Consider the following 15436-nt stretch of genomic DNA (forward strand, 5'->3'; position numbering starts at 1 on the left):
ATTTATGCTCTATTTCAATAAAAAGAGTCTCAAGCCACATCGATAGATCCTCCCTCACCCAATACGAAACTTCTTCCTTTATCAACAAAACCAGACCGCCTCCTTCCATAATGTGTCGTTCTTATCTTTAACTAACATACCTTGGAAACTGGAAATCCCATACAGAAAAATTATCCCTATACAACACAAACGTCTCACGTAGTCCTATCACTAACGGTGTTTCTTGCATTTCACTTAATATGTTACAGAGTGTAGGCTACGCAGTCCTAACCTAAGGCCTTGGCAATTCAGAAATGCAAAAATAATATCCTCTTTAACCGACCATTTCTTCAGCGACTGATTATCCACAAAATTACAAGCTTTCATTGCTTGCGTATTATTTCCTTCACTTAAATTACCATTTGCAATAGGGATGGATAATAATTGGTCAACAGACGGCCGATTACTTTCTTAATCTGGAAGCCTGTTGGTCATACTATTCATGATAGTACACTAGGTCACTCAATAGTCAGAATTCTCTGATATCTCAACAAGGAAACAAGCAAAAATATTTGTGACACGAAATTAACGAAACAAAATAGGTGATCCCAAATAAACGAAATAACTGAGGATTGACTAAACGTGTCAGTACCGATCACTGATCATATCATTTAGTGATCTAATTTTCAAGATGGCTGAACTGTCTTCCGATTTGGCTAGTACAGGGCCGCCATCAGTCCATACATTCCTGACTCCCAGTTGTAACGTCCCAGATTCAGCAGTTGCTTGTGTTTTGGTGTTAAATATCGGGCCAGCTTCTTTTTGTTCATGTATACGCGCTTTGCATAATTAGATGAATAAAAAGTGACAAGGACGGGTGGGAGAACATTCTTCGCTGAACTAACTCGAGTACGTAAGCGTTCGGTTGACTTGATGCCACTAGCAAGCATACGGATCCCTATCTTAGTATTGAATAGCTCTAGGACGCTGCTGCGCAGTGTTTCTCCACCTTTTTGAGACAGTCCATCAGTCCATGGATTAGAAGAACTTTCCATCTTCTTTCCTTTTCCAAATCGTCGTTGTGGTATTCTAGAATTTCGACGCGATTTTCCAGTGCCGTTATTTGAGCTTGAAGCCCCTTGAACATCTTTTCAATACTTCCAAATTTCGAACTGTAATCTAGAGTTATCACATCATAGATTTTGGTGAGAATAGTGTTAATTGCTGGTTCACTGATCATGCTTTTGTCTCCTGGACATCACCATGTTTGTGAATATCCTAACGAATATTATCTTTCAATTTGGCAATTTGGCAATTTCACTCTGCGCATTTACTGGGGTAGACGATAGTGAAGATACACTGTTTGTCGAAGCAGCACCTTGAATTCCTTTTGTTTTTTTTTCTTTGAAGCTTCGGCGAAATTCTCTTCGAACGGCAAAATGAATCCCTCACTCAGTGATACTTTTTTTTGTGATCCATATCAAAATACTTGATAAGATTTCCCCTTCTTCGATGCAAATATACCAACTATTCGAATAGGCCATAAAGGGTAGCTGTAAAATTTGTCAAACACAACATCATTAACATTGTAAGACGTCGCAAATTTGATAATGTCTAATTTCCTGACGCTCGGTAATGTCTAATTTCGTGACACAAACCCGTCAAACAGGTTTTTACACAGCGAGCGCTTATTGATACACAAGTAATCTAGTCCATAAATTAAATAAAAAGACAAGTTTTTTTGAATTGAAAGTAAGGAGCGACATCAAAACTTGAAACGAACAGAAATTACACCGTATATGAAAGGGGTTGCTCTCTCCTCAATGCCCCGCTCTTAACGCTAAAGTTTGACTCTTTCTTTCAAATCTACTTTTTAAAACAGTTTTACAGACTTTTTTGGGTTGTTTCCCCCCATTTTCCAAAATAAGGCAATTTTCTCAGGCTTGTAACTTTTGATAAGTAGCCTTAGATTAAATCTGATGAAACTTATATATTTAAAATCAGCATGAAATTCTGATTCTTTTTATGTATCTATTAGTATCAATATTCTATCTTTTTAGAGTTTTGCTTACTATTGAGCCGGGTCGCTCCTTACGACAGTTCATTACCACGAACTGTTTGATAATAACCCAAAATAACCAAATTTCGCGAAATTAAAATAATTATGAAGTGTTGATGGGGCTAGATTTGAATCTTAATTTCATAATAGCAGAAGATTCTTATATAACCCGGCTTTATAGATTACAAAACTATTTAATGTAAAAATTTTTGTTTTTCTTTAACTGAAAAACAGAAATCAACTCATAAACAACATGGCTATCTTGCCTAAAGATATTCATTCGCTTTTAGTATTCTCATTTCTTCTTCGGAAAGCATCCCGGGGGTTAGATGTCCATATCTCGTTTATTATATACTTTTACCTATACGTTACTAGCCAAACAGCCCTTCGGACGACAAGGTCTTTTTTTACATATGATTTACACTTTTAATTTTTTGTACACTTTTACTTTATTTGCTTCTGATTCACTAGTTGGAGAGCTTGTCACCTTAGTACCCGAAGCGTCTGTCTGACGACAAGCATAAAAAAAAGAGAAAACTAGCGTGTAACGTTTTATGAGGCAAAAAACAGTAGTCTCCCTTCACCCAAAATTCCAAGTTCTCTTCCCCTCCAAAAAAGAAAAAAAATTACTGATAGTCCCGAATTGGCTCCCGAGCTGTGAGACAGAATAGGATATAGGTATGAAATTTTTCACCTTTTAATGAAACATTATCGCTTGTTTCTAAGAAAAAACGTTTACTTTCTTATAAGCGTCCAAAAACGAAGTGAGTGATCTCATATATCTTTTCTGGGAAAATTACCCACTCTGTAGCATTGTGTAATAGATTTATTTCTTAAACACACTCAAGCTATTATATAGGATTATTATGTGGAACTCTGAAAATCCACTATCATATTCAAGAAGTCAATGGACAGTGACTAGAGAGATATAGAGAAGAATTTTAGGTTGGATACCCCGAGTCCACTCAAAGAAAAAAACACCATAAGATCACCCTCCCAGCAATGTTCTACAGGAGGATTACCTCACCTTGTCACTAGCAAATACATTTTAAGGTCAATAAATAAATAAAAAAAACATTTTTAGTAGATTCCAAGCTGTAATAACCAAGCTTCAAAAGGATGTAACCTATTAAAATTAGAATTTGGGATGTGTAATTGGCCAATCTATTAAACTTTGTCAGTCAATAAATGTATAGAGGCCTTCCAGCATCTGCTTTACTCTACTTGGCTCTAAAGACTTAAGGTACCATTTCTTAATTGGCAATGCAAGCAAAGTGATGCATTAACAAACATAAATTGGTTTGTCGACAGAATGTCATTCCTAACCTATTTCAGATATATAGTGTCTATAGAACAAGAGGGGATCCCTTCAAACTCTACTAGAAGCTGGCTAATGCCCTACTGCAAAATAAGTTATGTTCCAACATTGCTGTTAGAATAGAATTTTTGAATTTATTTAAGACTGTATTAGGTAAGCATCAGAAGACTGAAATATACACATGGGCTAAACATCAACAGTTAAACAACTAATAACACTTCCAGAAACAACTTAGGGCCCATTCACTTATATCTGATGTTTGGTACTCACATGAGACAAAGTAAGTGCATTACTAGCAAACTGTAACAAGTTATGGCAATCATGTATCTTAGAAAAACAAATCTCATGCTGTGCTTCAAACCTATGGACTTGAGATACCTTGACCAGCATTTTACCCTATGGTACTGTTCCTGTATGTTCAGTTAGTTGTCCTATAAGACACCATTAACCAGGATGTTATGTTCTCTAGTACTAAAGCCTTCAAGCCAGCCAAGATTAGTACAGCTTGCCATGGCTGACAGTTTAGAATGCATCTAAAAAGCAGAGTTATGACTTTCACCGATGGTTGTCTATAGGGTTCATCCTTATTGCTTTACATACAAAATGAATGAACTTCTCTATACTTCGAAATGAAATCCTGTTTGTATTGCCTTGTAGTAATGGCTAGGTAAACATGCAATGAGTTTGCCGAACCAAAACAATTATTGCAAACAGTGCTCCAGGGTGGTCTCAGGGATTAAAAACTCATGAGGATTTTGCAGCTTTGTCAGTTTAATAACAGTAATATGCTGGATTTAGGGTAATAGATATTTTTTTGGCTTGTTCTCCTCAATTTACCTACTTTTTTGTTGCCTTTTGTTTACTGCATAAATTTGTGAGCAATTTTTTTTATCACTACTGAATTATCAATTATTCCCAAATTTTATCAGTATATGCACTTCCAGATAGTATAATAATACAACATCAAAAATTTCCCCTTTTGTGTTTCCCAGCTCTTTAATATTTTCAAATTTGTGAGCCATTTTTCAACCACTTCCAAATTGTATCAGTGTTGGTACTTCCAATACTTTCATCTTTCTGATAAAGATCTTCTATTTACTCATATTCAGAATTGTGGTGGTCTTACTTCCAACCTTGATCCTGTAATTGTGTCAGATTCAACTCTACTTTCATCAATAGTTCATGTGGACAAATCTAAAATCAACAATGATCATTTACCAATTATGTGCCAACTATCTTGTTCCATAGCAAGCTCTGTGTAATGTAACTCTCCCAAGTGGTTCTCAAAGTTAAATTGGGAAAACACCAATGTTCCACTTTACGTATTGACATTGTCCCAGTTATTATTGTCTATCAAAGTGCCTTTCCACTTATTGCAAACATCTGTATCTACAACTTCAACTTGGATAGATATCAACTCGTATTATCAGCAAATAGTGTTCTGTCTAAAGTCTGCTGCTAAAAAAGCTGTACCCTCCAAGTGTGTGCAAACAGGTACTCATAATCCCTTTTGGAAAGTTGATCCTAAAGTGAAGATGGCTAAACAAAAAGCTAAGTTCTGGCTCCGTGTGTGGATAGCCTGTAATCGTCCTTCTTCTGGTTCAGTACATCAAATAAAACAGAAAACCAAACGAGAGTACAAATATTCCCTGCGTAGAGCGAGACTGAATGCCAGGGATGGTCCTTGTGACAAGAAAACCTGGGATTTAATTCGTCTCTTCAGCTATGTGACTTCATTTCTCATTATAACAATATTTTGCTTTCATTCAATATTAATCTCCAAAATCATTTTGCAAGGCTTGTCAACTCAATCCTCCCAATTCATATCAACCAATCTCAAGTGTTGTTGGTGGAATCTGGTGTTATACTCTGAGCTCTTAAGCAAGTGAATAAGTCTGAGTCTCTTGATAGTGATGGTCTTTGTTTCAAGTTTTTTGCTTATGATTGTCCTGAACTGCTGAATCATTTGCAGTTATTGTTTCAGATGTGTTTGGCACAGTCTGTTGTGCCAGATAGTTTTTTGTCTAGTTGTATATCTCCCATAGTTAAGAGGTGTAAGGACCCCAGTGCTTGCTCTAATTACCGTCCTACCACTGTTTTGTTAGTAAGCTATTTGATTATGTACTTCTACCGGCCATTAACTCCAAGTGCAATTGTACACCCTTCCAGCTTGGTTTTAGAAAAGGTATGGGCTGTGTTCAAGCTCACCATATTGTGGGTCGGCTAATGAAACAAGCTGTTGCTCAAAAAAGTCCCCTGTATTGTTTGACTGTTGACATATCTAGTGCTTTTGACAATGTAATTCATTCAAATGCTTTGTTGTCTCTAGCAGCCTCAGGTGTTAACCTTCCTATTGTTTCCATGCTTAAGTATTGGTAAGCTAATTCTTCAGTTAGGGTGAAGTGGAAGGGTACTGTAGGGGAGTATATTCCTGTTGAAAAAGGCATTAGTCAAGGTGCCGTGTTATCCCTGAGCATATTAATATATGTTTTAGCTTTGTGTCTCCAATGTCTTCAACTGTCAATTTTTTACAATGATAATCTAGGCATTAGTCATGTTGCATATGCTGATGATGTTCTGCTTCTTACAAACAGAAAATATTACGCATATAAGGGGTTCACCTCTTCCTAATACCTCACTCTTTACGCTAAAGGATTCTTAGTAATTTCAACTATTTATTCTACGGCCTTTGTGATTCAGGGGACAAAATTTAAACTTTAATGCAAAGATTTATTGACGAGTGGGCGAACCTTCTCATATACGTAATAAAAACATACGAACCTAGAAGTTTGTTACGTAAGCTAACTCATAAGTTACGTATTTCTTTTACTAATGAAAATGTTCGTAAGAACTAAAAGTTCTAGTTGCCTTTTTAAGTACCCAAAAAATTGGAGAGCAACTGGGCTTCCTTCCCCTCCTTTTTTGCAAAATCATTTGATCAAAACTATGGGAAAACCATTTAGCCAAATAAATAAATATGCAAATTTCGCTTTTATTCATCTCTGGAGAGCCGAAATAAAAACACTTTATGCTAAAAAACGTTCAGAAATTAAATTTAAAAAAAATGTTTTTTTTTAACTGAAAGTAAGGAGCGACATTAAAACTTAAAACGAACAGGAAATACCCCGTATATGAAAGAGGCTGCTCCTTCTTCAACGCCCTGCTCTTTACGCTAAAGTTTTTACTGTTTTCAAAAAGTAGAGTTGAGAGAAAGAGTCAAATTTTAGCGTAAAGAGCAGGGCGTTGAAGAAGGAGCAGCCCCTTTCATATAAGGGGTAATTTCTGTTCGTTTTAAGTTTTAATGTCGCTCCTTACTTTCAGTTAAAAATACTTCTTTTTTTTATTTAATAATAATAAGGCTGCAATAATGCACTCTTAAAATTCTCTCCTCTCAGTCCTTGACATTTTTTGGATATTGTCTGCTAACTAACCTATATAGGCTAGTTCTAGTGACCAGGCTAGTGTTGTCAATTCACAAACATACAGATAGAGAAGGCAGTAAAGTTGATCCCAACTTGTTCTTCTCACCTCACTGACATATTTGCGAACCATTTTTAGATCACTTCTTAATGTTCAATTTCTTTCAAATTTTATCAGTATGTGCACTTCTAATGGCAGTGTAATAATACAATGCCAAAACTTTCTCTTACTGCACAATCTCCCTTATATAGACAAAATAACATATATGGGTAATTGGACATAACAAAAAGTATAAAACAAAAACTATTATTCTAGGATTGATAGTTTAGCAGTAAAAATACTTTCCTGAAGTCATGGTCACTTAGGTTTGAGTCCTAGATAAGATACATCTTCTCTTAGAGAAGATTAAAAAGTCAAAAATAGCAATAATAATTAATTTGTTTTCAAAATTGACTTTAAGGTTGAAAATAATTTTATCTCAAGGATTTATGAAAATAAATGAAATCAAGGGGTGCATGATGGATTGGACTTTACATAACCTAGTCCTTTCAACTCATTCTTCAATTAACCAGCTTTTTTCATTTACATCTTCATGATTAAATCAATCTGATGTGTATGTCATGTACAGCCAGTCCATTTCGCATCCATTGTTTTGCTTGAATTCATACATTCTTGAGAGAAAAATTAAAATCTTTGCCCATTTTGAAAGCAAGGTTTTTGGAATTGATATTTATATTTATTGCGTTGGTTTTGGGGACCTTTTTTGCCTGAATAATTTCTAGTTACATATTTTTGTTACAATTGATTGCCCCTATTATAGTATAATATTTGTCAGACTACATATTTAATGAGTCATAGGTAATTGGCGAGATCCCTTGCATGTAATTCTATAAGAATAGAATCACCAAGTGTAGAAAGCCCGATTGAGGAACCAAGACAGACCCAGGCTTATGCAAAGCCTTCACACTGTTGGAGGTTGTGTCGTCTTCTCTCTCCAATTCTGGGACAGCCTAATTGCTTTATTTGGGCTCAATAATTCAATAGGACCTGAATTGTTCTTGCAGGATCCATGGCTTTTCTTGAGGTCATAACAATATATATGGGTTAAATTGTAATAAAATTATGACACAGAACATTACAATACTGAAAGATAATTATCAAATTGACATTTTGAATAATATTTTTTAGATCAAACTTCATGGGAGTTTCAGGAACTAGTCAAAGAGAAGCTCTAGGACTTGTGATTAATAGTGAAAACTTTCTAGTTTTGCTTAGGCTGGGAAAGTAACTTCCAGATGTTGTAGGTAAAATCTTAAAAGAAAACGAGTGTGGTTTTAGGGAAGGTAGAGGATATGTTGTCCAAATTTTCACTCTTTCAATAATTGAGTGATTCAATAGTTCACTTTATTAATAATTGAGAAGTGCCTGAGTCATGAAACATCATTAGAGGGACCTCAGATTTATAGGTTGTGAGCAAGTGTCTGATTCACCTGAAAGAAGAGCTTTAGTGAAGGTCCTACCCTATGGTACGCTAGATGAATATATTATAATGCTTAGTGCTATGTATGAAAATAATATTGTTCTGGTTAATAATGGAAATTAGGCTTGCAGCCAGTTTTGTATTAAATCAGGGGTTAAATAGGGTTGCATTCTATCCCTTTTATATGGATGAAATAAAAAAAGACAAGCTTTTTTTACTGAAAGTAAAGAGTGACATTAAAACCTAAAGCAAACAGAAGTTATTTCATATATGGAAGCAGCTGTCCTCTCCTCAACACCTCTCTCTTTACACTAAAGTTTTTGCTGTTTTAAAAAGTAGAGTTGTGACAAAGACTCAATCTTTGCCATAAAGAGAGGTGTTGTTAAATTCTAATGTTGCATCTTAATTTCAGTTAAAAAAACTCGTTTTTTTAATTAATTTCTGAACATTTTTCAACTAATGCGGGTTCAAATTTGGCTCACCATACATGAAAAATCAATACAAAATTTGCATATTAATTTTGGTGGATTTATCCTGTATATAAAGGGCTGTCCCCTCCTCAATATGTCATTCTTTATGCTGAAGCTGTTAGCACTTCAAAAAAAGCTTCCAATTCTAGTTAAATGGTCCCTGTGTTTCAGGTCCCTCTTAAACAATTGGGACGAACGGGCAAACTTTTGTTTAAAGAGCTAGGTATTGGGGAGGGGGTAACCCTTCATATATGGAATAATTTCTGTGTGTTTTTCAAATAATGCCAGTAAATCTGGATCATCCTCTATGAAATATACTCCTCCTCTTCACCAAAATTTTCTCCGCAGAAACATCATCCAATCTACTGTAGACACTCTATAGATTCCATCCTCATTGGAATTTGTATAGGAAAATAAAAAAGATTATGAAGGAAAATAATCAACATGCAACAAGTTTAACAAAAAAAATAGGAATAAACAAGTTCCGTTAACAACAATGAGCAGGCCACAAATTCTGTGAAATATGTCAGTTTCAGGAGGAGAAAAATCAATGTACAAGAGAAAAATCACATGCAAAAAGTTCGCAAACAAAAATCAGCAAGCAACACGTTCCATGAGCAGAATCAGTTTCACGAGGAGAAAACATCAAAGTAATATTTTTCCGAAGAGAATACTCCACATGCAACAACTTTCACCAACAAAATTAGGAAACGACAAGTTTCATGAACAAAAATTAGCACGCAACTAAGTTCCATGAGCAAAATCAGTTAACATATTGAAGGAAAATATCTTAAAAAAATTCCCTGCTTGACTAGTGGACTCTAACAAACCCTATTACGTAACAACCCAAACCCTATTATGTAACATTCGAAGAAATCATAAACATTCTCTATTTATTTAACAGTGAAAGAAATCCTTAATTAACGAAGCCATGTGGTTTTTTTTTAAAGAATCAGAGAAACTATCACATAACAATCTTGGAAATTTTGAAGTAAACAAGCCCCTGGAGATTTTTTAACGGAAACCTGGGGGGATAAAGAAGGCCTGACGCTCGTAGGTTAAAAAAAATAGGTATTTAAACACGACGTAACATTTTAAGGTAAGAAACTATGACGTAACAATTCTAGAAATTACGACTTGGTGGGTCTCCTCGTAGGTTTTTTAATCATAGCAGACATAGAAAAAAACATTCCCTTTGATGTAACATGCAATTGTGTCTCTTAGTTCCCTTTGACGTACCAAACACCTGCAGGTTGCGTTCGGAAAGACTGGGCAGGGCTGCGTTTAAAGCTAGGCCTGTCGTGGAATCCAGGGATAGGACTGACATGGGACCATAAACGAGGATACTACTACCATCACCTTATAGGATAGGTTTGAACTCAATTTGATCAACGTTTTATTAGTTCAAAATTACAATTAGAGTTATTCTGAAGCCCTGGCCCTAATATTCTCGGAATCTCTGTATAGTAATTCTGCTGTTTATACGATTCATGAGTTTTTGTCTCTCGCTCTTTTTTTTTAAACTAAATGCAGTTACCTGAGTATTGTAATTTTAAGGTGGATATTTTAGACTTTTGAGAAAATTCTCACACCCCCCCCCCTCAATCTCTCTCATATCCTTTTTTATCCTGTCGGCTTATTGCCTGTCCATCATTCTAGCCTAATCGTCCTAATTTTTTTTCCAGGGTTGGAGTTGATGACGAAATTGAACCTTTACAAGGCCGCAGACAGGTCAGTTTTTTTCAATATTCTTTATCTTTTCTGGGTTCATAAAGCTAGTGAGATTAGTGTTAAACTGAGTTAGTTAAACTGAGTAGTCTTTGGCGGTCTTATATTGAGTCACGACATAGTAAAGTTGTCAGACAAGGGCATTTGGATACTCAGTTGCAAGAGGATTCAGGTGAATGGCATGCGTATTCACTAGCGAGAAACAAGGTCACTCGGCTTCTTAGGGCTAATCGTGAAGAGCTTGAGTCGCGTACTATTCACTCAAGCACCGCATCACCTAAAATATTTTGGAAATATGTAAATAGGAATAAGCCTAACCTTGCACCATCTTCATCTACGTTCACACATCAGGATACACACCAAAAGATTGATAGTGATTCTGAGAAGGCTCTTATTTTTAACCAAATTTTTTCTTCAGTTTTTCTTAAAACACAGCCAATTCATTCAAATGAAGCTAATTTTGCATCTCAAGTAGAGTCGATTGCGTCGCCGGACATTCTTGTTCCATTTGATGATTCAGGTTTCTCATTGACTGAAGTTTATAATATTCTTATAAAATTGGATACGTCTAAAGCGCCGGATATAGACGGTTTCCCGAACATAATGATAAGACAAATTGCTCATGAAATTGCAGAACCAGTTACCTATATATTTAACTTATCTTTGGCACATGGACTGTGTCCATCAGGGTGGAAGAAGGCCTTGGTAAAGCCGCTTCACAAAAGTGGCTCCAGGTCAGATTTTAAAAACTATCGACCAATTTCAATCACGTCTATTTTTTGCCGAGTGATGGAAAAGTTGATTGTTTCACGCCGTCAAAAGTATTTTGACGGAAATCATCTTTGAAATCCTGCTCAGCATGGTTTCCGAAAAAATAGGTCTTGTAATACTCAGCTTCTTGAGGTTACTTTGGATTTTCAACGTTTTGCCGATTTAGCTATACCCTTTGACTGCATTTACATCGACTTCTCGAAGGCATTCGACAAAGTCTCAATACCCACCATTCTTAAAAAATGTGCAGCTTATAAATTGGGTAAAAAACAATTGCATTTATTGCTGATTATCTAAATGGACGAACTCAGCAGGTTGTTGTTGGTGAAGCTATGTCATCCTCAATTGATGTGTTAAGCGGAGTCCCCCAGGGTAGCTGCCTGGGTCCAATTTTATTTTGTTTATTTATTAATGATCTGCCTTCTTCTGTTCAGCATTCTACTGTCAAGATGTTCGCGGATGATGTAAAACTTTATCTACCAGTACGAGACCAAAACGATGTGCAACTTTTGCAGGAGGATCTTGACTCTCTAACTTATTGGTGCGAATCTAATTCCATGTTCATAAACCCTTCTAAGTGTGTTGTTCTACACTATGCTCGTAAACTCCTACCTGTGCATACTTACCAGCTGTCTGGCATACAAATCCCTTCTAACGAAATAGTGTGTGACCTTGGTGTTTACTTTGATACCCAATTGAAATTTGATAAGCATGTTTCGGAAATTGTAAAGAATGCGAATTATCGTTTATCGTCTATAAGGAGAAGCTTTAGTAGGTTCAACCTTCGTAATTTCTTACTACTATACAAATCAATGGTCCGCCCTCTTCTTGAGTATAATACTTCTGTTTGGTTTCCATTAAGTCTAACGGATGAGCATAGGATAGAAAAGGTTCAGAGAAGGGCCACTAGATTGGTCCCATACCTTCAGCGCCTTTATTATCCGCAGAGACTTTCTAGGCTTCAACTCCCGTCGTTGAAGTTTCGTAGACGTCGCAATGACCTTGTAAATGTGTTTCGTATAATTAAAGGAGTGGATAATGTTGATCCGAATTTATTTTTTAAATTTAGCCATTATCACTCTATTCGTCAGCATGATTATAAATTATATCCCCCAAAACCACTGAAAAAAATTGGTCAATTATCTTTTGTTAGTAGAGTTGCCGGACCATGGAATGGTTTGCCTTTGGAGGTTGTTGAGGCAGAGAGTGTTCGAAATTTTAAGAGTGCATTAGTAAATACGCCTTTTTATTTAGACGCTTTTGTTGTGTAGTGTCGTTTTATTTAGAAGTTTTGCTGTTTAATTTGTCGTTGCCAATTTACTTTAGATTAGTATTATGATTTTGTGTTTTTGTGTTTTTGCGACAAGTATTAATGCTTACCACTATTGTAATAATAAATAAATAAATAAAGCTAGTGGGATTAGTGTTAAACTGAGTTTCTCTCAACACCCATTGTTCTTTTCTTTTTTCCATTCTTTTGTTTGTTTTATTACTTTAACTATTGTGTGAAGATTCGACAAAGAGCTTTACCTTCGTAGAAATAGTTGGCCTGAAGATTAATTACGCTAAAGTTGGCCAAAAACTCATAAAATTTTTTAGACTAAGTAAAGTGTTGATTTATAATTTTACTATATGCGTAAATAAATGTTGATAAATAATTGATTTGATAAATAATTGAATAAATATTGATTATTCTATAAAATACTCAGGATTTTTTCTTAAAAGTACCAAAGTTTATCAGTTTCAAATTTTTAATTTGGTTATTACCATTTGAGTTGGTGTGAGTTTTGTAAAAGGGGACCAAAATTAAGGCATTCAACAGTAGTTTGCCATATTTACATAGATAAGGAATTTTGCCTTAGAAAATAAGCATTAAAAAAATTTAGAAACACCTGAGATGACTTGTACCATTTACACTCGTCATCATATATTCATGATTTAGACTGAAAATAAATAGAATCGTTAAATATAGTCAATATGTATTATATATTATGTATATATACCTCAGGGCCCACAGGGAGTCCTGATGTGTCTTGGGATCAGACCAAAATTATCGCAAGAAATCAAAATGTTATTATAAGCTATGGGCTAGCATTTTTACATTTAGTTATTCTAATATTCAATCGAAAAGATCGGGGGATATGTTTCTTGTAACAATGCGGCTTGAAAAATTTGACTAGTTACATTGTGAATGTAACCTAGGTTACGAAAAGTAATCAATGAATAACAAACGAAATTATAAGTTTGAATAGTAAGTTTAACATTGCCGATAAATTCGATACTTTATATGACCAACAATTCAGAATCTTAAACTTTTTGAGGAGTACAAACTGTTGAAAATGTTAGCCATGACACCAGTCAAGTGACAATGACTTGAATGTGACTAGGCTAATTTTTAATATTTCTCCTTCTTTCTTTCTATGAGAGGATAAATATATTCTTTTAACATTGATTTTCTAGTTTGTTTTTTGTTTGTGTTTTGTTTTGTTGTTTTTTTTTTATATTGCACCTTGTTGTTATTTTTTCTAGCGTTGAAAACCTATGGGAAGCATCTAATTGGTGGCTCCGAAATTTACGAATTTTTAAATTTGTTTCGTTTATTATCTATAATTAAAGTTTTTTTCCTCATTTTTTAAATATTAGATCATAGAAGGAGAATTTTTTTTCAATATCGAGGGAAGGGGCAGGTTTTTTTCAGTTTGCCAATGAAAATCCCAAAAACAAATATTTTCAATGAAAATACTCCCCAAAAAAGGTATTTTTTCAAAAGATCGAAATACGATAATATTAATGAAATCATAGGGTAATCATTGACTTTATAACTATTCAAGGACAACTTTCTATAACATCTACGTCTCACACTTTCATTTTTGGTCCAAAAAAATTTCAAGTTTTCTGTATATCAGGAAAAATCGATTTTTTTTTCACTATCTAGTGGATTGCATGCGTTTGTACAGAGGGAGGGAAGGGCTAACTATCCTGTAGGATTGGTCCTAAGGAAACATTCTCTGAAGAAAGTTAAAATTGGTGGTTCCATTAATGGACTATTTTTCAGTTTTGACCTCCTTACCACGAGAAAAAAATCTGTGAAAAGAGCTCCCTCACCCAATAATGATCAAACCTAATGTGTACGTATGATTATAACAATAATTTAAGCTAATAGAAGTGCAACAACTTTGAAGGATTAGTAACCATAGTGCGCAATAATATATCTTATAATAATGAATCAATTTCAGGCTAATTATTCATATACGCGCCCCAATCAACCCCTGCCAGAATCGGAATGTCGTTCCTAAGTTCAAAGCTCTGACTTTTTTTTCTATTTTGGTTTGCTGAGTAATTTATTTTCATATATGCCTGCTGCTTTCTGCTTTGTTTAGCCAGTTTCATTTAAACATACATTTAATGAAATAGTCATTCAGATCAACTGTTTACATAATATTTTCTGTACTTGTCGGAGCATCATGGAGCATTGTCGTAATGCTGCCTTCAGACCTCTTTTGTCTGGAGTCTTTTAGGCTATGAACCGGTATTTTGATTCAGATTAAAGAATGATTATGCAGATGAGCTGAACGTCTTAGATAAAAACTTGACGAATTTTGGGAGAATAGATTAGAAAATAAAAAAACTAAGGTTTCAAAACTAGAGATAAACAAAAATTAAGAGGTGATCTAAGGTAACGTGATAATCGACCAAGTAAATAACTAACTTGTCTGATTCAAACTATTAGTAAAGATGATGGATGCAGTGAAGATGTAATAATTTAAACAGTGTTTTGTAATAGAATAATACAAAAATTGGGCCTTTTGCCATCCATCTATGATCAGTGAAATTCAGGACGTTCATGAGTGGAGGGAGGGCGTGTCATGAACATGAGTTGTTGTTACTGTTAGTAGCAGTATCTGTAGCAATTGTAGTAGTTGAAGCGAATTTTGGCTCAATTTCAGCTTGTGGTAGTATTTTTGAAATACACATTATCTAGTTGTTAATTAAGTAATTTTTTGTGTGTTAGCGTTGAATGGCATTTGTTCAATATTCCTTTCTTGGCCTAACCCTATCCCCCCTCTCCTAGAAACTGATAAATGAATATTTGAAGATATGTAAGAAAGGCAAAATTTTTAGCAAATTAATACCAGCAAGATAAATAAAGAAATTAAGCCCAAATATCAACAAAAGAAGGAGAAAAAAAAATCGGAAACATACAAGTAAAT

Source organism: Artemia franciscana, chromosome 2 (assembly GCF_032884065.1).
Source record: "Artemia franciscana chromosome 2, ASM3288406v1, whole genome shotgun sequence".
NCBI lineage: Eukaryota > Metazoa > Arthropoda > Branchiopoda > Anostraca > Artemiidae > Artemia > Artemia franciscana.